This window comes from Pseudorca crassidens, chromosome 16 (assembly GCF_039906515.1).
Source record: "Pseudorca crassidens isolate mPseCra1 chromosome 16, mPseCra1.hap1, whole genome shotgun sequence".
Classification (NCBI taxonomy): domain Eukaryota; kingdom Metazoa; phylum Chordata; class Mammalia; order Artiodactyla; family Delphinidae; genus Pseudorca; species Pseudorca crassidens.
In genome coordinates, this window is record NC_090311.1 from 38007412 (window position 1) to 38030739 (window position 23328).

Below are 23328 nucleotides of genomic sequence, written 5' to 3' on the forward strand. Positions count from 1 at the left end.
AACAAATCCAATAAAGACTTTGAAAATGGTCCACATCAAAAAATCTTAAAAAATAAATACTTCCAGAGGTTGTCACAAGCAAATTATAGAAAGAAATTAAGTGTCTCATAGAGCCCTGGTGGGTTACTACACATTGGTCACCAGTTTTTTTTTTTTTTTTCCCGGTACGCGGGCCTCTCACTGTTGTGGCCTCTCCCGCTGCGGAGCACAGACTCCGGACGCGCAGGCTCAGCGACCATGGCTCACGGTCCCAGTCGCTCTGCGGCATGTGGGATCTTCCTGGACCGGGTCACGAACCCTGTCCCCTGCAGCGGCAGGCGGACTCCCAACCACTACGCCATCAGGGAAGCCCGGTCACCAGTTATTTAAATAAAGTGACCATGGGATTTCCCCCAAATTAGAATATTCCTATGACTCACATACAGGGAACTTTGGAGGGACTTCTCCCAAGTCCTTGAGAGCCATAGCAATGTCCTCAGTGATGAGGGTTCAGTGAAACAGTCATATAGCTTAGGAGACTCCAACAGTAGTAATTTCAATTCTGGGTATAATCCCCAGAGTAGTGGTCTTCAAACTAGGGAACTGAGACACTCAAGATAGTTTTAAGACGATCAGTTCCAGATCTTTAACTTCAATATATACTTCCTCCCAAATCTGATCTTCCTGAGAACCAGTGTAGTTAAGTGGCCCTTGTGGTTCCTAGCCCCACCTCCCTTTTCACACTGGCCCTTTCTCCCACTTTTTTAAAAGAGAAAGGCATACCTCTACCTAAATGCTAAAATGGTGTACTGCTCCAAAGTGTAAAAACCTGCAAGGACCTGAAGAGACATTCTGAAATAATGATATTGGTGTTGAGAGGCTAAATGATTTTACTGACTAACAAACCCTTTTGAAAGTTAGATTGTTTAACAATACATGTTTTCTAGTAAATTGCAGGAAGACCTATTTATATTGTCCACTGAAAAATTATTAAAGATAAGATCACTAAGTGATGTGTGGCATACAACTTGGAAAGCTTTCCGATAAATGTGTGACATCACTAAAATAATTCCTTCCAATCACGTATCTATGGAAACAATATTCCTCATTGTTCATAATATAAAGGCAAACACTAGAAATAAACCGATGTGTGAACCTGTCTCTTTCTGGAAATAAGTAAAATTCACTTATGATATATAATTTTTTAAAGCCCTATTGATTTCTTTTTTATGTTTAATAGTTACAACATTTTAAAGCATTGATAAATTATGAACTAAAAATAATTAATGATAATTAAGAATAATTTAACACTTAGAAGTATTATGGCCAAAGAAATTTAACATAATTTAATTTAAATTTATGTATAAAATTTGTTACAGAGAAGTATGATAGAGTGATCATTAAAGATATTCACAGATAATGTATATTACGTTCAGATAAAAATCTGTGGCAGGAGTGGAAAGAAAATTCAAGTGCAAAGAGAAAATGAAGTGATGTAAAATTTCCCACTGTAAGAGAGCACCTGTTCATGTTGTTAATGTTTTGATGGATAATGATGAATATATCAAATCACTATGGCATTTATATTCCATTAGATACATTTATTAATTCTACTTTTAAATGTTAATGTTTACACTACAAGGAAATTATTTCCTTTGTAAGTACTTAAACTCATAATGAAAAGTTTCATTCCAATTCTAAAATGTGTAAGGAAGAAAAGTTTGTCCAAATTGTTTGTGGGATAAGCTAGCAAAATAGTTTAAAAATTCCTTACTCTAGAAAAACTTTCATACGTGTGCATAAGAAAACATGTAGGGATTTTCATGGCAATATTATTTGAAATAGCAAAAAGTTAGGAAGAACCTAAATAAATATCCATCAATATGGATAAATAAAATGTGATATTTTCAGATGATAGAATTATTATACACTAGGTTAAAAGGAAGAAATTAGATCAATTTATCAACATGGAAATATCTCAAGATTTACCTGACCCTCAGAATTACAGTAGGCTCATCTTTCTCTCATTTCCTATCCTCACAACAGTGAAGCCATTCCAGGAAGCAGGAAGTCCACAGGCTATGTGGTATCACCCAAACCTTGGTCCTGAAGCAGAGAACTTTGAATGGGTGTGTAACATGATCATATCATAGTTATTATCATGAAGGCTCCACAGTTTTCTGAGGCATTTTAATGACTACCCCTTGTGGGAGTGGAGGGGAGATTAAAACGGCCAAAGAACCAATTAGAAGGAAAAGAATTTCTTCATCATCTTTTTGAAATTTCTACTTGCCTGGAAAGAGGAAGTAAGTTATTTATTTATTCATTTATTTATTTATTTAGGATGGATAGAGGGAATATTAGTGATCTAGCAAATATCCAAAGGTGAGATAAGTAGAAAGCACCTCTTAGCAAGAAATTAATTCTATGGTGATAAAATCATAGTTCAGGAGTTCATTTCTGTAGGAAAGCAAAATCCATAAAGCGCAGGAATGACAATTAAGTTCCTTGTCTATATGTATAAACTTCATCCTTCTCTTTCTGTTTAGAGAAATCTACTAAAATATCTGAATATTTCAAAAATTAAATCCTATTTTCTCACTAACCCCAAGGTAAAATTAGTGATAACATGAAATGAGGACATAATAAGAGTAATAATGATAATTACTATCAATGTTTTATTATAACTAACATTTGTTGATAACATTTAGAAATGTATAGGGTCATTAAAGGGCACATGTAACGTCTTAAGAAGCCCCCTGGCATATTTATATTTTCTCTCCTAGGTCTCTGCAAATATGTTTTTATAAGGACAGCCTGGGGTAAGCACTTTGATACAAATAATAATGAATATTTATTGACTACATATTACTACTAAATGGTCTACAGGCAGATCTACAGAAATACATCTCATGTTTTTCTTATAATTTGACTCTATATAATTTGATACTGCTTCTGTATCACAAGTATTGAAATCATTCCTCTCCTGAAATAACTGAGGCTTTATTATCATTTCTGCAATTCTCCACCCCCAGGAATTTTCTCCCTAAGGTTTCCAGTATTCTGTAAGTACTATCTCAGCAGACCCATTCCATCAGTTCACCAGACATGCCTATACAGAACCAAACCTCCAGAGTGAAGCAGCCTTCATACAAGTACCTCTACCAAAAGAGAGACAAAGGGAGAAAAGAAATGTTATCAGATTGATTGTAATCATTAATCCTTATACTGTATATATGAAAGGAAGATGCAGGATTGTAGTTTTGGACATAAAATTAAACTGGATGGCTATCCACTGGTAAATATATCCAACATTTTGCTGCATTTAATACTTTCTTGTTACTCCATTCTCTCTGGAGCACAAACTGAAGCATTTCTTGAGTCAGACACCCTTGGTGTTAGTTTACAGGAAACACTTAATCTGAGTCACTTTTTGCTTCTTTATACACCATTCCCCACTGCCTTACCCTGAAAGGTGAGGTACTTTACTATGTATACTGAAATCATAAATTCCTTGAGAGGCTATTTAGCATAGAGGCTAGAAGCATCATTTCTGGAGCCAGACTGTCTGCTTTCAAATATTGCTCTGCCACTTAACAGTTGTGAGATCTTTGGCGAGTTACATAATCTCTTGTATCCCTTGTCTGTAAAATGGGGATAATAATAGTACCTACCTCACAGGGTTGTTACGAGGATTGGGTGAGGATATATATATTATATTACCTAGAACAAGTCTGGCACATAGTAAACACTATATAAGTGCTCGTTGTTAGCTGGTTTTATTGAGTGCAGATACTATATCTTACTCAGTTGTATTCTTCTTATTGCCACCTCTGACACCTTGCATATTATTTGAGATATGGTAAACTTTCAGTAAATGCCGAATGAATGACTAATAGCTATCAACAAGTGCAAGATGGGAGATGATAAGAAAACAAGGATTCCCCTGGTCCTTCAAGATGTCCCCAATAAACAGTCATTTTATGTCTTTTATTGTTATAATCTTACGTCATACCAATGTTTCAGTTAAGAGTTTAAATAAGCCACACTTGCCTCTGAGTCAAAGTATGGTAATGAAATAGTCCAATCACAGTGACCTGCCAGATTTTTTAAGTCACATGTCCAATATTATGACATAGGCAAGAATGCATACAATCTCCTTTTCCACCCATTCAAAATTCCCTGTGAGGGCCAGGTTCAGGAGATGTCACCTCCTCCATAGACTAGATAGCTTCCTGAATAATGTCTCCTACAAACTAGAAGGATGATAGTTCCAGCTGAACTATACAAAGAGCAAACTAGCAACGGGCTTCCCAAGAACCGGCCTCATTCACAGTTGTCAGAAGGTACAGTACCTCTAGACTCTCTAGTTTAAACCCTGCCAACTCCTAACTACATCTCAGTCTTTGCTTCAGTGTAGCTAGTCCCACTTCCCATTAAGTTTCTTGGAGGTTAAAAAATAATTCTTTGTACAAAGGTGTAAACCTCTGTACTTCTCACAATGCCTAGCACAGTTTTTTTACATATCAGATAGACAGTAAGTATTTATAAACTCAATGACTAAAAGACTGCATACTGTTTCAAATATATACTTAAACATACAAATATATCTTATCAACTGAATATAACATAATCCTCAGATAATAATATCCATATATTTTGTTACCATGTCATGTTATATAAACCTTTCTTTCTATACTTTGGTGTAGGGTATTATCTGCAAAGACTTTAATCTCCATTTCCATTTTTTGTTTCCTAGAGGGAACATCAACAGAGCAAATGTCAGACTTAGTTAATAGTCTGTGCCCTGAAGGGGAAAAAAAGGTCTATGAGGCCTTTTTGATCATAAAGCAAACATAGTAATGTAACTTTTCCTCAGCTGCAGCATAAATAACCAAAATTTCCGGGAATGTGGACTCCTACTTTTATGCAGGAGGCTAACTTTTCTCTTTCAAACAAGTTCTGATGAAATTATCATTTTCTAACATTTCTCTCTGAATGTCTCTAAGATGGAAGTGGCCAAATCACAACTGAGTTTGATTTCACAAATTATCCTTACCAACTCTGGAACAATGTAGTACTTTATTAAAACTCCAGTGTGAGAAGGGAAAACTACAGTATTCTTATTCTAGAATAAGTAATAACCTTTTTATTTTCAAGTGACCCAAGCAGAGTTAAGCTATGTCTTCTGGCCAACAGTGGCAGAGCTAAAGCACAGCCCTGGGGAGGACAACATGGAAGGGCAGAAGAGGAATGGGAATGGAACAAGAGTACAAGGAAAAGCTGGATGGATGAAGGTGGATAATGGAAAGGTGCTCCCTTCAAGGATCAGCTTCTTCTTTAAACCCTGCTCTACTGATTAACCAAGTTCACAGATGGAAAAAAAATTGTGAAGAAAGGAGAAAGACAAGGGAACAGATAAGATGGAAAAGATCAGTGGGGGACAAAAAGAAAAGAAAGAAGTCCATCTGGTGGAGAGCAATAGAGCATAACATGAAATTGCCTTAGGTACCAAAGCTCACTGATCTATTCTAGAGTCTTCAGCCCACTTGAGACAGTAACCTAGTTCTAGCCTAGTTCCACTCCAATTATGAGGCCTTGTCCTTCTTTTATGATGGGTAAGAATTATTAGTGTTTTGTTTATTTTCTTATATGAATTTATTTAAAACTATTATCTGCAAAAGATAAGCAAACTCCTTTACCTTCCTTCTACTCAATTACATATATTTATTCAGCACTACTCTCATTTCTCATTCTTTCCCACACTGTAAGTGAAAGAAATGAACTTTTGGCTTCTAACCATATGTCTTTGAAGTAAGCTTCTCAAAGACATAAAAATTGGCCCAAACAGGACCTAGGTCACTTAGCCTTGAGATTATTTATAGTGAAACATTAGGCAAATTTAGTCAAGGAGACCAGGGACCAAATAATCAAGCAGTATACTAATCCAAAACATAGGCATATCAAAATTATCAAAATACATATTTGAGATGTGTTATAACTAAACAATAAAAACTTAGTTGGCTCTCTAGAGCTACTACTCTAGTTTTGGGAGAAGCCCTCCAGTTCTGGCTTAAAGAGCAGGAAAAGCATTTCCTAATGCTCAGAAAGACTAGGAGAAATCTGCCATTTTTTGTTCTTGTCTCTGTTCTCTAGTGCCCCAGGCCCCAGGAAATCCTGCCAGCCCAGCAGTGGCAATGACTACAATGGGCACCAAAATCTCTGAGAGAGGGGAACCTTCCTCTAAGGAGAAGCTGTGGTCTCAGGAGAATGGGCAGAATGCCGGTTGCTTTTTTTTTCTGTCCATCTACTGACTGGCCCTGGACATGGCACAGTCCCAGCGAGTAGTATGCAGCAGCGCAGGATCACTGAAGCACTAGCTTTCTGGCTGTAAGGCTAAAAGAGGAAGTCTAGGAAACCAGAAAGTACCAGAGATCATGGAGACGGAGGAGCTCAGGAAAGTAACAAAGTTGATTATAAACACCTAGGCTCACCTTCAAGCTGCACAAGGGTGGATCTGATCCTAAACAGCATACCAAAGACTTTGAAGGATATACCACTGCACATGTCCCAGACTGATCACTGAGCGCGGCACACATAGTAGATAGATCTGAACAGTACCGCAAATATTCTGAAAACAAAATTGACGTTGAAACTAGAACCTACAGGAGTTTGGTTGAAATTTGTGGCCTGAATACAACCAGCTCCATTGCCTGCTAAAACAAAAAATATCAATATTCTCCATAGGATTTAAACAAAAGCCAGAGTCTTATATTATTTTTTTAATAGAATTTCTAGAAGTTGAATTTTTGTTTAAAGCTTATTTGGCCAAAAAGTTTGCTTTTATGTTGCCCATATTTATTTTATTTATTTATTTTTTAACATCTTTATTGGAGTATAATTGCTTTACAATGGTGTGTTAGTTTCTGCTGTATAACAAAGTGAATCAGCTATACGTATACATATATCCCCATATCCCCTCCCTCTTGTGTCTCCCTCCCTCCCTCCCTATCCCACCCCTCTAGGTGGTCACAAAGCACAGAGCTGATCTCCCTTTGCTATGCGGCTGCTTCCTACTAGCTATCTATTTTACATTTGGCAGTGTATATATGTCCATGCCACTCTGTCACTTCGTTCCAGCTTACCCTTCCCCCTCCCTGTGTCCTCAAGTCCATTCTCTATATCTGCATCTTTATTCCTGTCCTGCCCCTACGTTCTTCAGAACCTTCTTCATTTTTTTTAGACTCCATACCATACATATGTGTTAGCATACGGTATTTGTTTTTCTCTTTCTGACTTACTTCACTCTGTATGACAGACTCTAGGTCCATCCGCCTCACTACAAATAACTCAATTTCATTTCTTTTTATGGCTGAGTAATATTCCATTGTATATATGTGCCACATCTTCTTTATCCATTCATCTGTTGATGGACACTTAAGTTGCTTCTATGCCCTGGCTATTGTAAATAATTCTGCAATGAACAGTGTGGCACATGCAGAGTCTTATAACATTTTAAATGTCTGGGATATAATTAAAAATTATTCAGCATACAAAATAACAAGGAAAATCTAAACTCACATGGGAAAAGACAATTCAGGGGCCAACACTGAGATGACATAGATGCTGAAATTAGCTAACAAAAGCTTTAAAGCAGTTATTATAAAAGCATACCAGGAAGCAAGAGAAAGGAATGCAAAGAAATAGAAGATATGAAGAACTAAACTGAAATTGTAGGACTGAAAAATACAATAGCTAAAATAAAGAACTCATTGGATAGACTCAATCATAGAATGGAGATGACAGGGGAAACAGTCAGTGAATTTGAAGATAACAGAAATTATTCAATCTGAACAATGAGAAAAAAATAGGGGGTGGGAAAAAAATGAACAGCACCTCAGAGACTAGTGGGATGAAACCAAAAGATCTAATATTTGTCATTGGAGGTCCAGAAGAAGAGGAGAAAAAATACAATGCAGTAAAAAATATTTGAAAAAAATGACTGAAAAGTTCCCAAATTTGGCGAAAAACATAAACTTACCGGTTCAAGAAAGCTCAGTGAACCCTAGACAGGATAAACCCAAAGAAATCCATGCCCAAGTACATCAAAATCAAACTGCTGAAAGTTGAAGGCAAAAAAAAAAAAATCTTGAAAGTAGCTACAAAAAAATGACGAATTACTTACAGGGGAACAACAATTCAAATGATTGCAAATTTCTTATCAGAAACCATGGAGGGTAGAATTAAGTGGAACAACTTGAGGTGCTAGGGGAATAAAAACAACAACCTCCTCAACCCAGAATTCTAAATCCAGCAAAAATTCCTTCATGAATGAAGTTCAAATAAACACATTCTCAGAGAAGGAAAACAAAGAGAATTCATTGCCAGCAGACTTGCTCTAAAGAATTACTAAAGGAATATCTTTAGACAGAAGGGAAAGTATAGCAGAAGGAAACTTGGAACATCAGGAATAGAAATGGTAAATCTGTAGGTAAATATAATAGACTATTCTCGATTTCCAGTGTATATTTTCAATGTTTGCAAATGCAATACACAACTACAACATAAGGAAGAGAGTGTAAAGGGATATAAACGATTCAAAGATTTCTACATCCACTTGAAGTGGTAAAATATATTGATTCTAAGCAAACTGTGGATAATTAAATATTTATATTTTAATCCCAAGAACAATCATTAACATTTCTTTTACAAAGACATATAGTCGGGTGTCCCTGGTGGCACAGTGGTTGAGAGTCCACCTGCTCATGCAGGGGACGCGGGTTCGTGTCCCCGTCCAGGAGGATCCCGCATGCCGCGGAGCGGCTGGGCCCATGAGCCATGGCCGCTGAGCCTGCGCGTCCAGAGCCTGTGCTCCGCAACGGGAGAGGCCATAGCAGTGAGAGGCCCGCGTACAGGAAAAAAAAAAAAAAAAAAGACATATAGTCAAAAACACAATAGATAAAATTGAATACAGTTGACCCTTGAACAACAGGAGTTTGAACTGCATGGGTTCACTTATACGCAGATTTTTTACAACAGTAAATACTATAATATTACATAATCTGCAGATGCGGAACTGCAGATATGGAGGAACTGTGTATACAGAGGGTCGGCTATAAGTTACATGAAGATTTTCAACTGCATGAAGGGGCAGCACCCCTAACCTTCACGTTGTTTAAGGGTCAACTGTACTAAAAAATGTTCAACTACCTCAAAATAAGGCTGGAAAGGGAAAACAGAGAAATGAAAGAAAAAAAAGGAAACCAAGAGAAAACAAATAAAATGGCTGATCTATATCCAAATATATCAATAATTACATTAAATGGAAATGGTCTAAATATACCAGTTAAACATACAGATTGGTAGAATGGATACAAAGAACATGACCCAGCTATGTATTGTCTACAAAAAACAATTAAAATATATTGATATAGGTATGTTAAAAATAAAGGGGTGAAAGAATATATGACATGTGAATAATCAAAACCAAGTGGGAGAAGCTATATTAATATCAGACAAAGTAGATTTCAGAGCAGAGAAAATTACCAGAGCTTAATAAGGACATCACAAAATGCATGAATTATATAGCACAGGGAACTCTATTCAATACTCTGTAATGGCCTATATGGGAAAAGAATCTAAAAATAGAGTGGATATATGTATATGTATAACAGATTCACTATGCTGTACAGCAGAAGCTAACACAACATTGTAAATCAACTATACTCCAAGAAAAATTATTTTAAAAAAAAACACATGAATGAAAAACTGATAGAACTGAAAGGAGAAACAGACAAATCCACAATTGTATTTGGAAACTTCAACACTCCTCTCTCAGCAATAGATAGAACTTGTAAACAGAAAATCAGCAAGGATATAGAAGAAATGAAAAATACCACCAACCCAAGTGAGCCCAACAGATATTTATTGATTAGTCCACTCAACACTAGGCAAAATACATATTATTTTAAATGAACATGGAACATTCACCAAGACAGACAATATCTGGATCATAATACCAGCCTAAAAAAATGTGAAAGAATTGAAATCATACACAGTATGCTCTCTAATCATAATAGGGTTATATTAGATTTCAGTAATGGAAAATAAAGAAAATCTCCAAACATTTGTAAACAACACACTTCTAAATAATCTGTGGGTCAAAGAGGAAGTCAAAAGGGAAATGTAAAAATATTTTTAATTAAATAGAAATGAAAGTACAACATAGCAAAAATTGTGGGAGTCAGCTAAACCAAAGAGGGAAATTTACAGCATTAATTGCTTATATAAAAAAAGAAAAAAGGTCTCAAATCACTGATCTTTTTTAAAAAAGCAAATAAAGCAGAAGGAAGGAAATAAAGCTAAGAGCAGAAATGAATGAAATTGAAAACAAAATAGAGAAAAATCCATAAAATAAAAAACTGATTCTTTGAGATCAATGAAATCCATAAAACTCAATGAAATTCATAAACAAAAGACACAAACTATCAATATCAGGAATGAAAAAAGATATCACCACAGACCCTAGAGACATTACAAGGATAAGGGAATACATGCATAAATATGACAACCAAGGTGAAATAGACTAATTCCTTGACAACAAACTACGAAAACTCATCAAAGAGAAAATAGATAACGTGAAGAATCCTGTAACTACAGAGAAATTGAATTCATAGTTAAAAGGCTTTCAAAAAAATTTTCCTGGCCTAAAGGTAGAATTCTATTAAACATTTAAAGATGAAATGATACTACACAAGCTCTTCCAGAAAATAGAAGAGGAGGAAACACTTCCCAACTCATTTTTATAAAACCAGCATTACTCTGATACCAAATACTGTATAAAAGACAGTACAGGGGAAAAAACTATAGATTAATATCTCTCATAAACATTAATATGAAAGTCAAACACACTGAGCACACTGAGTCCAGAAGTAGTTTTTTAAATTATATACTACAAACAAGTAGCACTTATCCTGAAAAGGCAAGGCTGCTTCAATATTTGAAAACTCAGTCAGTGTAATCCACTATATTAGTAGACTAAAGAAGAAAAACTATGTACATAATCATATCAACTGATACAGAAATAGCACTGGAAAAAATTCAACATCCATTCAAGATTTTTAAAATTCTCAGCTTACTGAGATAGAAGGGAACTTCTTCATCTTATGTACAAAAAGCCAACATCTAATGTCACACTTAGTGGTAAAATACTGAATGCTTTCCCCCTAAGATCAGGAACAAGGCAAGGATGTTCTTTCTCACTGCTGTTATTTGACATTATACTAGAATTCTTAACCAGTATAATAAGGCAAGAATAAGAGATAAAGGCATACAGATTGAAAAGGAAGAAATTAAAATGTTCTTATTTGCAGATGACATGATTGAAACCAAAAGAAGTGACCAAAAATCAACAAAACCCAAAAAACTCCTAGAACTAAGTTAAGTACAGTCACAGGATATAAGTTAAAAACACAATAGTAATTATATACCTGTATACCAGCAGTGAACAATTGAAACAGATATTTTAAAAACAATACCATTTACAATAGCTCCAAAAATATTGAAATATCTAAGAATAAATTTAACAAAACATTGACAGAACAGTATCTATATGCTGAAAACTAGAAAACATAAATGAAAGAAATCAAAGACCTAAATAAATGGAAAGACATAGCATGTTTAGGGACAGGAAGACTCAACTCCCCAATTTGTGTACAGATTTAACTCAATTTCATGAACTATCCCAGCAGAATTTTTCAAGATATAGGCAAGCTGATTCTAAAATTCATATAGAAATTCAAAGGCAATATAAAAACCTAAATAAGTTTGAAGAAAAAGAATAAAGTTGGAGAAATCATATTACCAGATTTTTAAGTTGTACTATAAAGCTACATTAACTAAGTGTGATACTGGTGAAGGGATAGTCACTTAGATCAGTGGAATAGACAGCCCAGAAACAGATCCATGCTCATATCCATGCAGATATAGCCAACTGATTTTTGACAAAGGCCCAAAAGATTGTCTTTTCAATAAATGATATTGGACCAATTGGACATTCATATACTTAAAACTGAACCTCAACCTTAATCTCACATTTTGTACAAAAATTAACTCAAAATGTATCATAGATCTAAATGTAAAATATAAAACTTTTCGAAGAAACCTGTAGAGAAAATCTTCATAACCTGGGGTTAAGCAAAGAGTTCTTACACATGATACCAAAAACATGATCCATAAAAGAAAAAATGATAAGCTGGACTTAACATTTAAAACTTTATAAAAGACACTGTAAAAGAATAAAAAGATAAGTTACACACCAGAAGAAAATATTTGCAAATCACATACTGACAAAGGCCTTATATCTAGAATATATATATTTGAAGAGCCTGTGTTGATACTCATGCCCTGTTCCCAAATTTGTTAAAATTTAGAAAAATTGTCACATGGATTGTTAGCGCTCCTTAAAAGCAAGAAAAACATGACAAATTAACACTGCTGGATTTACAACCTACTTTATAAAAGCATTATTAGAGGATATCTTTTGAGTGCTATGGATCTCTTGAGGCTCTCGAACTTCAAATATATATTTGAAGAATTCTCAAAACTTAACAGTAAGAAAACAAACAACCCAATTTAAAAATGAGCAAAAGACTCGAACAAACATTTCACTGAAGTGGATAAATAGATGGCAAATAAGCTGTTAAAAAAGATATTAATATTGTTGATCATTAGGGAAATGTCAATTAAAATAATGAGATACCTATTACAATACCTAAAATAAAAAATACTGATAATAACAAGTTCTGGTGAGGATACAAAACAAATCGAATGCTCATACATTCTCATGGAAATGCAAAATGGTATAGCCATTGGGGAAAACCATTTGGCAGTCTCTCAAAAAGTTGAAAATACTCTTATCATATGACCTAGCAATCCTACTCCTGGGTATTTACTTTAAGGAAATGAAAACTTCTGTTCACACAAAAACCTACACACAAATGTTTAGAGCAGCTCTATTCACAATTACCAAAAACTGGAAACAACTGAAACGTCCTTCAACAAATGAATGGACAAACTGTGGTACATCTCTACAATGGAATACTACTCAGCAATGAAAATGAATGAACTACTGGCATATGCAAATCTCAGATGAATCTCAAAGGCATGTTAAGTAAGAGAAGCCAGTCTCAGAAAGTTATATACTGTAGGATTTAATTTATATATGACATTCTCATAAAGATAAAACTACAGTGATGGAGATTAGATCCATGGTTGCCAAGGGTTGAGGAGGTACGTACAAAGGGGTAATACAAGGGAGTTTCTTAGGATAATGGAACTGTTATATATCTTGACTGTGGTTATATGAATCTATCGTATTAAATTCATAGAACTGTACACACATGCACATGTACACATGTGTACATGTACACATGTGTATACACACATGCAGGTACGCACACACAATCAACTTTACTATATGTTAATTTAAAAATAAAACTGTAATATGACGTACTGCTGTCTTAACATTTGAAAACAATTTTTATCAGAAAAAGTACATATGAGAAGAAAAAAACTCAGAGGCATTCATCAATTCCTTCTCAATTATATAGTTGAAATATAAAATGAACCATCAGAAGCCTAGTCCTGCTTAGAATGGAGCTAGATATTGCTTCTAGTCAACATTTTACATTCTCATAAATAAAATCCATAGCACTCAAAAGATATCCTCTAATAATGCTTTTATAAAGTAGGTTGTAAATCCAGCAGTGTTAATTTGTCATGTTTTTCTTGCTTTTAAGGAGCCCTAACAATCCATGTAACAATTTTTCTAAGTTTTAACAAATTTGGGAACAGGGCATGAGTATGAACACAGGCTCTCGAACTAAACGTGCTGGTTCAAATTCTAACTCTGCTACTTACTAGCTATTTGCCCTGGGTAAATTACTTAATCTCTCTGTGCCTCAGTTTCCTTATCTGAAGATAATAATACTAACCACATAGGGTTATTATGACTGAGAATTAAATGAGTTAATATATGAAAAGCACTTAGAACAGTGCTTGGCACATATTAAATACCGTATCGGTGTTTGTTAAATAAAGTGCACTACGTTCTTGTCCATTTATAACTATATGACCTTACAGGTATGCCACGTTATATATGATTTAATACTCAAATTATATTTGTATGACTCGAGTGGAATTTTACCAGTTTATTAATTAATATGAAAAAGATTTAATTGTAAGGTTCTGCACTTAAGTCTCTCCCTCAAAACTGTGACAGGTACAGTATGCAGGACTCAAGCTTTGACTACAGCTCTAGTACAAAAGACAAACAGGCTTTAATTAACAGCAAATTCAATAGGTATTAAAAGGGTGGGTTTCAGGAAAAGGAAGCTAGTTTGATCCTAAACTGTGTTGATAAATCTCTAGTATCCACACTGGTCACACCACTCTTAAAGCATATATACTGTTCTAGATTACATGCTTAATTGATTCACACACTTAATCTGTGCAGCCCCAATGGCAAGAATCAGAACCATAGAAAAAGTTCTAGGGGAAAAGATTTAGGCTCAGTAAAAGGAAGAACTAACACTGAAGAGTTCTCCAAACATGAGATGGGCTACCTGAACAGTTGGTGAATTCCATGTCACTGGGAATGTTCAAGTAAGCTTAATGACCAGTTGGTGGGACACTGATGATCACAACAGCCACAATCATTTACTAAATGCTTATTATGTCTGTCCCAGGTCCTTTACATACATTATCTTCAATCCTTTCACCAACTCCATAATGTAGTCACTATCCCCATTTTATAGGTGAGAAAACCAAGGCTCAGAGAGGTTAAATAAATTACCCCAAACACACAGCTACTAAGTTGCAAAGCTGTGATTTGATCCAGGTCCTCTAATTCCATAGCACACATTCTACAGTTCCACACTGCCTTTGGTTGAACATTCACTGACTTTAATATTCCTTTCAATCCTGAGAGAGCATGATTCCTTGAAATTATATCTTTCTAGATATATATATCTAGACCTTCCCTATTTCTATAACACTGGAGGTCTTTATCAAGGAAAAAGATGCATCTTACCTGTGTTAATGTTGGTTTGTTACTTCTATGAGAGAGATGTGTTCCAAATTAACATACCTCCCAGTATGTCAAAAGACAATGAAATTAACAATCAATTGGACTATGCAAAACAGGTGTGGAGCGTCTTACTCCTGAATTTACTTCCTAGAGGATGAGATTTTATTTAAAAAAGAGGAAAATGTTTTTTCTCTTAATAAAAGTACAAATGAACACACAAGCAGAGATAAATCTATGTCCTTACCTCTCCACCCTTCCTCTTTGGCTAGCTCTCAATTAAAACATGATTCATGAGAATCTATGTGAGTGTTTTCACTATTTGTTATAGTAATCTCTCACTAACTGGGGGTAGTGATGGTTACATTCCAGAAAAGTGCCATGTTAGATAAAACCCTCATTGGCAAGTTCGATAAGGAATTCTCAAGAGAATAAAACAATGAAGTTAGTTACAAAGCAGAAAAGAATCTTTTCCCTAGGTGTTCACGAGTTCATATTCTTAAAGTCATGCTCTTCTGCGGAAGATGGAATTTATATTAACCACACTTCTTTTTTTAAAGTTCTTGATATAGCCCTTACTGATATTTAATGCTTTGGTTTCAAGGAACTAAACTCAACCATACATACATACATAGAGATCACAGATTGTAAAATTTAAGCATACAAATACAAAACCACATTGTGACAAAACTATGACAGGCAAAATGGTAGCTGACAAGGTAGTATAGTACACAAGTCTTGTTAGAAATTGTTATAATTTCTTAATATGTTAAAGTATACTCTGAAACTTAGAGTTCAAATTTAGCATTCATTTGTTGGATTCTAAAGGGGAGAAAATTTAAACAAAAGTTCTCCCACATACAGGTCAGAATGAACGAATCACAGAATCACGGAATTATGAAGTTGGTAGAACTATTTCAATTTCAGAGGCAGAAACCCAGAAAGGCTACCTAACATGAGACAGGTCGCAGAGCTGTCATTGAGGACTGTCATAATTTAGCATTTTTCAAGTACTGTATTCAATAATCTACATCTTGCAAGCTTCAAACTATTTTGACAGAGGCTGTTTGTTGTTCACCTGTCTGACACTCTGTACTTGGAAATGCTTTACTGTGTTGGGCACAGAAACAGAATTTGGGGATGATCATTAAAATGGAGTGTCACAGATCCCCACCCTCCTATGGAATGAGGGGGAAATGCTGTCCCTCTGCAGAGATTTTTTAGTTGTCTTCTGTTTGGGGGCTGTGAATGTGTATTCATGTGCTAGAAATCCTTATGATTCTCTCAACTGAAGACATATAATTATTTACTCCCCCCCCCAAAAAAAAACAATCACTGTATTTCATGTTTGTTTGTTTTTTGTTTTGTTTTTTGCGGTATGCGGGCCTCTCACTGCTGTGGCCTCTCCCGTTGCGGAGCACAGGCTCCGGACGCGCAGGCTCAGCGGCCATGGCTCACGGGCCCAGCTGCTCCGCGGCACGTGGGATCCTCCCAGACCGGGGCACGAACCCGTGTCCTCTGCATCGGCAGGCAGACTCTCAACCACTGCGCCACCAGGGAAGCCCTTCATGGGTTTTTACCATTCATTTAAACTGTTTCTCTGTTTACTTCCAAGAGTTCCAAGAAGTGGTCAGGGGAGGCTCCTTGAATACTAGTCTGTGAGGACAACATGATAATAAACTATGGCAAGCCAGTTTATCTAGCATAAGTAGTATTGAATGATGGATGGACTGGAGTGTGGAAGGTGGAACACTGCCCAGTCAGAGGTTCAAGAATATCTAGACAGAATTCTAACGCTGCTTTCAGTTGGTTAAAGAATCATTATAGCATCTCTTCAGCTTTTTGCAAAACACCAAAGGGGAAGAAAACACTGTTGGGGAGTCGACCTCTTTGTCTCCTTTCCTTGACTGTCCCTTTTTCTGATCTCTCGTTTACCTGGGAATTCAGAAAATATAAAGAAATGGGTGTGAGGCATGTCTCTGGCTCTAGGCCTCATATGGGCATTCAGAGCTCTCAGAATGGTTCTGGCATTTAAACTTAATAAGCAGCAGGCTAGAAAGGAGAAAGGTTTGTGGAACTCTACCAGGTATACTATTCTGAAGTTGAATGGGACTTTGAGCACTGCTAACTTAGTATACTTGATTTGTTTCCTGCACTTCTCTAACTCAAGTTACATGCAGACTTTGCTTTTTTTTTTCCTTACCCCTTTGTTTTGTTTTTCTGTTTCCAGAAACACTGGCAATAAACAGGTGGGGAGGGCAAATTTAACAGTAGCTTGCTAGTACGCTACTGTTGGGTCTCTCTAAGATGAAACAAGGTCTAGTAGACATTTCATCCCTAAACATCTAAAATTAGCAAGTTTTGCCCTTGCCTTTGCCTTTGGAAGCCATGCACTCAGTCTCTATACAGGATATTCCATTTCTTTTGCTCAGTAGAACTCCCTCAATTTTAGGAGCATTTCCACGAGTTGCACATAGTAAATATTTTTTAAAAAACATGTTATGTTCAAAGGAATTAAATATTGTATGAAGAATAGCAGCTCTGATGTTATGATAGTCCTCAAGTGTTACAAAAAGGTTGTATTTTGCAAAGAAATGATAAGACATGCAAAGGATTGACCTCTAAAATCTCAAATCTGGTTCAGCATCTCACTTTCATCCGTTGAACTAATTTCTTTCTTCTGTGCAAAAGTCACTCGGCAATCTACATAAGGAAGTTTTCCCAAAACAAATAATGAATGGAGATGAAAGGTAGGTTAAACCTCTACCTTAAAAAAAATCAATAGTTCTATGAAGACTTGCATTTTCACAAGATATTTGAGTCTTCAGAACTCCATGAGAGCAAGAACTGTAAGCTCAATAAATGGCTGTCATTAGACAGAATGGGAACGACAGCCAATATTAATGATGGTCTTCAGTGAACTGAGAAATATCCAGATAGTCATTTTCATGGATTGACCAATATTTTAAACTTATTTGTCTGGGGGGGGGGTCACAAGGATGGAACCTTACTGGTTTTATATAACTATCATTAATGGTTTATAGACTACTAATCAGTAAGACTCACTCAGAGGAGTGTATTAAAACTGAGAATGAGAGAACTAAGAGTTCAAAGAGACAGAGGCATAGCCTCTTCACAAGTCAGAGAAGATAAACATTCCCAGACAAGATGCCACAGTTGACAACTTGAGAGATGAAGTCCTCATGCAAACACTAAGGAGATATGAAGGAATCTTTGTCCATACAGGGCTTCTGGAAATGACAGAATATCACTTCATAGTATAATGAAAATAACATCTGAGGTATTACAATGGCATGTTTATTGAGCACTTGCTAAGTGCCAGGCATAGAGCTCAGCACTTGCCATGCACTGTCTCATTTAATTCTCAGTGCAACTCCATGGTGTGAGTACTGCTTTTGTCCCTGTATTAAAGGTGAGGAACTTGAGGCTTATAGAGCTTAATAACTTGCCCAAAGTCACAAAGCTAGTAAATAACAGATCTTACATCTAAACCCAAGTCTGTTGGGTTGCAATGTCCATGTTCTTAAACCTTATGGATACCTAATGGGACTGGTCTCTGGTGGACACATCAGGAACAGACCTGTCATGACAGGACAATAATATAATTATGGTCAGTAAAATGGTTTAATTGCACATGTCCTTATCTTTGGACCATTTGCCTTTCTTTCCTCTTTTTCCCTCCCTGGTCACCGTAAATCTATTAGAATGGTGCCTGAAAAGCTTCATTCAATATGTCAGATTGGTGGGGGGGAATCAGTTAATTAAAACATTTGTTAAGCCCCTCCTATGTCCTAGGCATCCTCTTTTTTCAAGAACTGCACATCTTATAGGAGAATACAGAAACTTAAATCCCAATTATAATTCTGTGAGATGAGTACTATGCCAGTGCTATGGACACAAATTTTAGTCCTTAGAAAATAAAACATCTTGAATTCTTCTTGTCCATTTTAGTTTCACTTATGCTACAAGGTTACAAGTTATTCTGGCTAATAGAGAAAAGGGGGTGGGGGAAGTTTCATGCAATCTTAACTTTTAAAATGTTAAGCACAAGCTTAACAAAAAGTATTATTTTCCAAATACTTTCAAGGGCATTTTCCTAGAATCAGGTAAATGAGAGCAAGCAAATGACCTACTTACGGCAAAAAATGCTCCAGGTCATAAAGGATGGGAAGCCAAGTGCATCCTGGAAACCACAGCATCTGGTCTTGTTTTATGCTTCATCTATCAATCTGCTGTTACAGGAATTGAGAATTAATGTTTCAACTACTGTTTCTTCTATTTTGACTGATGAATTCATATCTTTGTTATTCTTACCCAATCTCTCCCAACTCCTCTCCCATTAAAAAAAAAAAAATCATATGGAAGGGCATTTAGGAAGGGCCCAAACAAACCCTAGGGAGCTTACTCTTTCATTTATGCCTTAAAGCTCTTGCTAATGTAAGGTTACAGTAAGGTTAGACATCTTCCCAAGCAATTCCCTGGTTTGATCCATCCTGACTTTCCACAGATAGTATCACCTGAACAGTCTATTTTCAGTACTGTATTAAAGCTAAACAACAAAATATTGCAGATGTAAAAGAAATATCTAAGTTCTAGAAAATGTTTCTTGGTAGCATAAACTGTAAAAAATGTACAACTGGCAGTAGTGCTTGAGAAAAAGGATTATGAAGCAATGTAAGACTGTTTGTGGATTAGTGCTACCCTGATAATATGAGAAAATTACATATACACTAATTTCTATATATACTCATTTTAAATTATGTACAAAGTTTAAAAACATAAAAGCATGAAAAGTAGATTTACAACAATATGTTCTTTGAACTTTTCTGTTGAGTCTTTTTAGCTTTTGTGCTTTTTATAGAATGAAGCTATCAATTCATCTTTCCACTCCTTCCAATCTGTTGAAATTTTAATTTTCCATTATTTTTGCCTTGATTCCATCTTACTCTTTCTGCTGGAGCTTCAGGCACCTGATCTTAGCCTTTCTCAGTGCTTTCATGGCTTTAGATACAGCTTCATGTTCTTGCTTTTCTTTCCCCACCCATTCTATTATTTAACTTATCAAAATAATACGATTATTTTTTTCCAATGAAATATTTTTAAAAGAACCAAGGTTACCAAGTGACTCTTATACTGGCGAAATTACTGCTATATAATTCTATCTATTTGTTGAAGTTCTGCTCTTTCTAAATCACTGTCAAGTGAATCATTCTCATGCGCAATGAAAAGGGTCAGGTTTACCATGTTTATTTATCCAAAGATTTCAGATTTGTTTTTCCTTCCAAAGACATTTTATTCTGAATCTTGTCATGAGGCTTCCTTGCCTTGATTTCTTGATGTATCCCAGCTGGCTTAATGGTTCAGCTAACCAGATAGGCTTTTGGGGCTGGGGCAGAAAAGATTTTTGCAAAAATACATCTAAAATTATCACTGACTAGGGCAGAGTTTGTCAAAGTGTGGTCCCAAACTACCTATATCCAAATCATCTCAGATGCTTATTCAAAATGCAAATACCTGGGCCAAAACCTAGAGCAGTTAAATGGGAGCCTTTAATGCCGGGACCTGGGAACCTGCATTTTGCCAACTTGTCCAAGTGAATAGACTCACAGTGAAATTCTACAGCTCCTAATCTAAGGCATCCTTTCCCCTTCAAGGGTCCAGTGCAATAATTGACCTTGGCTACAGAGCAAACTTATCACACCTCCACCCAACTAACAAAAACAAAGGAAAATTCACTTCGCTGAGGAGAGAACTGCCATTAACTGCCTTAAGAGGCATTAGTTTAAAAACAAACAAAAACTTTCTACAGTAAATATAACTATTATCTTGATTCTGACATCACGGAGGGAAGGCTCAGAAGGTCTACCAAAAAATCTGTTGTAATAATTTCCTGATTAATATTACACATAATGAATTATTTATTGAGCCCCTACTGTGGGCCAAATATGGTGTTTTGTGCTGCCAGGGATTATATAAAGCTATCCTGGGATGAAAAGCATATGTTCACTCAGCTCTATTCTGGAAGAATCTAGCTGATTTAGTGATTGCTGGAAATGAATGTGCATGGTATATGGGAAGGCAGTCATTTGATGTCTTAGGGCCCAGACATAGGAGGCTTCCTACGGATTTGCTAAATGAAAATTAGGTCCAAAAAGTATAGATGTAGGTACTCAGTTTATAGCCAAACCACTGGAAAAGGAATGAGCAGCAATATTTATTTGGGGGCATGTAGACTCTTTATGGTCAGTCTTGATTACTTTATCCACAATTTCCTTTCCTGTGCAATCATACCGCAGATATTAAGCAGATGAATTGAGTCTAGATGCAACCATACTGAGAGCTCCACCTGATTCTAGAGTTCATTTAGGATGTCCCTAGTAGGGTGACTAACTACTCATGGCTTGCCTGAGACATTCCCTGTATTAGCATTTGAAGTCCTATGTCCTAGAAATCCCCTTAATGTCAGACAAACTGGGTAGGTTGGTTATCCTGGCCCTTAGAGAAAAGCAGGTGAGGCTCTTAGTTGACCCAGTTTCACTCAGTGGATGATGGAAATCCATTACCATCTTGAGTTTCTCAGCTCATTTTCCTTACCAGGGTATGATTATCCTCACGAGCCACAAAACCTAAAGTTCTTTCCTTCAATAACCTCTACCTTTTAGCTCTGTCAAGGCGTAGTCCCACGAGCATCCCAAGCAATGACTCAAGATTGAGGATAATCACTGGGACCCAGTGGAGAGTCTCTTCTAAGACTGCTGAACACATGGCTTGTGTTTACTTCTAAATATTATCCTGGTCTCATAATCATTCTGAGATGAAAACTCAGACTAGCACTCCCAAACCTAGCTTCATATCAGTTTTTTTAGAATTTATGTTATGGTTGTAGACACACAAAAATAGACAAAAAGGCATGCATGCAAAACAAGAACCACTTACCGTATTAGATTCCATTCTGATTCTTGTCAATAAACCCAATCACAGTTTTTAAACATTCATGAATTCCTGTCATCCCATCCTTATCCTTTAAAGCCTTAAGATTTTGTCATTTCATGGTCTTACCTCTTTCACCTAGATTTAAAAATTTAACTGCTATCAGTTTACTATTTCAAAGAGAGAATGTAAAGTGTAGGATTTGAATCAGATCTAGGTCCCAATGAAATTTTGCCACTTCTTAGGTGCATGAACTTAAAAAAGTTTATCGCTCTAAGCTTTAAAATTTGCTCATCTATAAGTAATAAATAAAGAGAAAATAATGGCTATTTTAGAGGATTGGGTTTTTTGAGGAATTCAGGTTATGGATGTGAAGCCCGAAGAAGCATATTGCCTGACACCAAGTAGACATTCAGTAAACTGTAGCTATTATCATCACTACAGTTACCACAAGCTTGTAACAAGGGTAGCATTCACTACATTCAACAATCAGGCTGCAGAATTTTAGCCATAAAGGATGATGCCTAAAGCAGAGAGGCACAAACTGCCTTCCCGAGGAGCGTAGTAAGAGGAACTGTCCCATTACTTCATAGTCTCACCACCTCTGTCTGAAGGAAGCGATGCTTCTTATATCTGGGGGGCAATGTCTAATGTCGTCTCGCCCCTGGCAGCCTGTGCTCAGGAGGCGCTGGCTTTCAGATTTGCGCCCTGGGGACCTCTGGTGCCTCATCTCTCATTCTGCAAAGGGAAAGAAAGGGGTAAAAGAAAAAGGGAAGTCACCGAAGTGCAAAACCTGTTACCAGATGCCCTCTTTTGTCCCTACTATCAAGCCTGCCCGGGTAGGCTGCAGAATCGTTCCGCAGAAAGATTTTCAGGCGCCAGCCCCAGGTGTTCGTCGGAGCAGACAAGGGAGAGGAGGGTGAGCTCACCCTAAAAACTGAAAGACAGATGGTGAGGGGTGGGGGGTTGGCCATGCGCGTCAGAGATTTGGCTAAACGACAGAACAGCAGCGTGCGGGTTTGCAGCCGGGGTTGGAGCGGCGGGCGAAGGGCGTAGGTAAGGATCAAGCAGAAGGGAAGGAAGAACTTCTCTGCGGGGAACACAGAACACACTTTGCACTCTCACGAAGGCTCCCGGGTTTGTCAGTGTTGCGACAGGAGCCCGCGAGCAGGGCACGGACTTTATGTGACAAGCGCCTGCCCCAATTCCATCTCCGAGACTCAGCTAAACGCAGAGGCTCCGCCCAGCAGATAGCAGGTTAGGAATCTGGAGCGTGACCTCGCTCCCGCCGAGTACCCCCGCACCACTTCGAA

General features: G+C 36.7%; 1 long non-coding RNA gene across 6 annotated transcripts; it reads right to left on the reverse strand.

Annotated features, from left to right (window-relative positions):
• Nucleotides 1-215: 215 nt before the first annotated feature.
• LOC137209036 (uncharacterized) lies at nucleotides 216-23267 on the reverse strand. Of its 6 annotated transcripts, none has more exons than XR_010935870.1 (5): nucleotides 23128-23267; nucleotides 22618-22753; nucleotides 19223-19317; nucleotides 18570-18665; nucleotides 14175-16999 (listed from the first exon to the last, which is right to left on the reverse strand). It is a non-coding gene; the product is annotated as an uncharacterized lncRNA (long non-coding RNA). The 6 variants fall into 6 exon arrangements; XR_010935871.1 differs by lacking the exon at nucleotides 14175-16999 and adding an exon at nucleotides 17624-17767; XR_010935872.1 differs by lacking the exons at nucleotides 14175-16999; nucleotides 18570-18665 and adding an exon at nucleotides 216-2085.
• Between the last annotated feature and the right edge of the window lie 61 nt (nucleotides 23268-23328).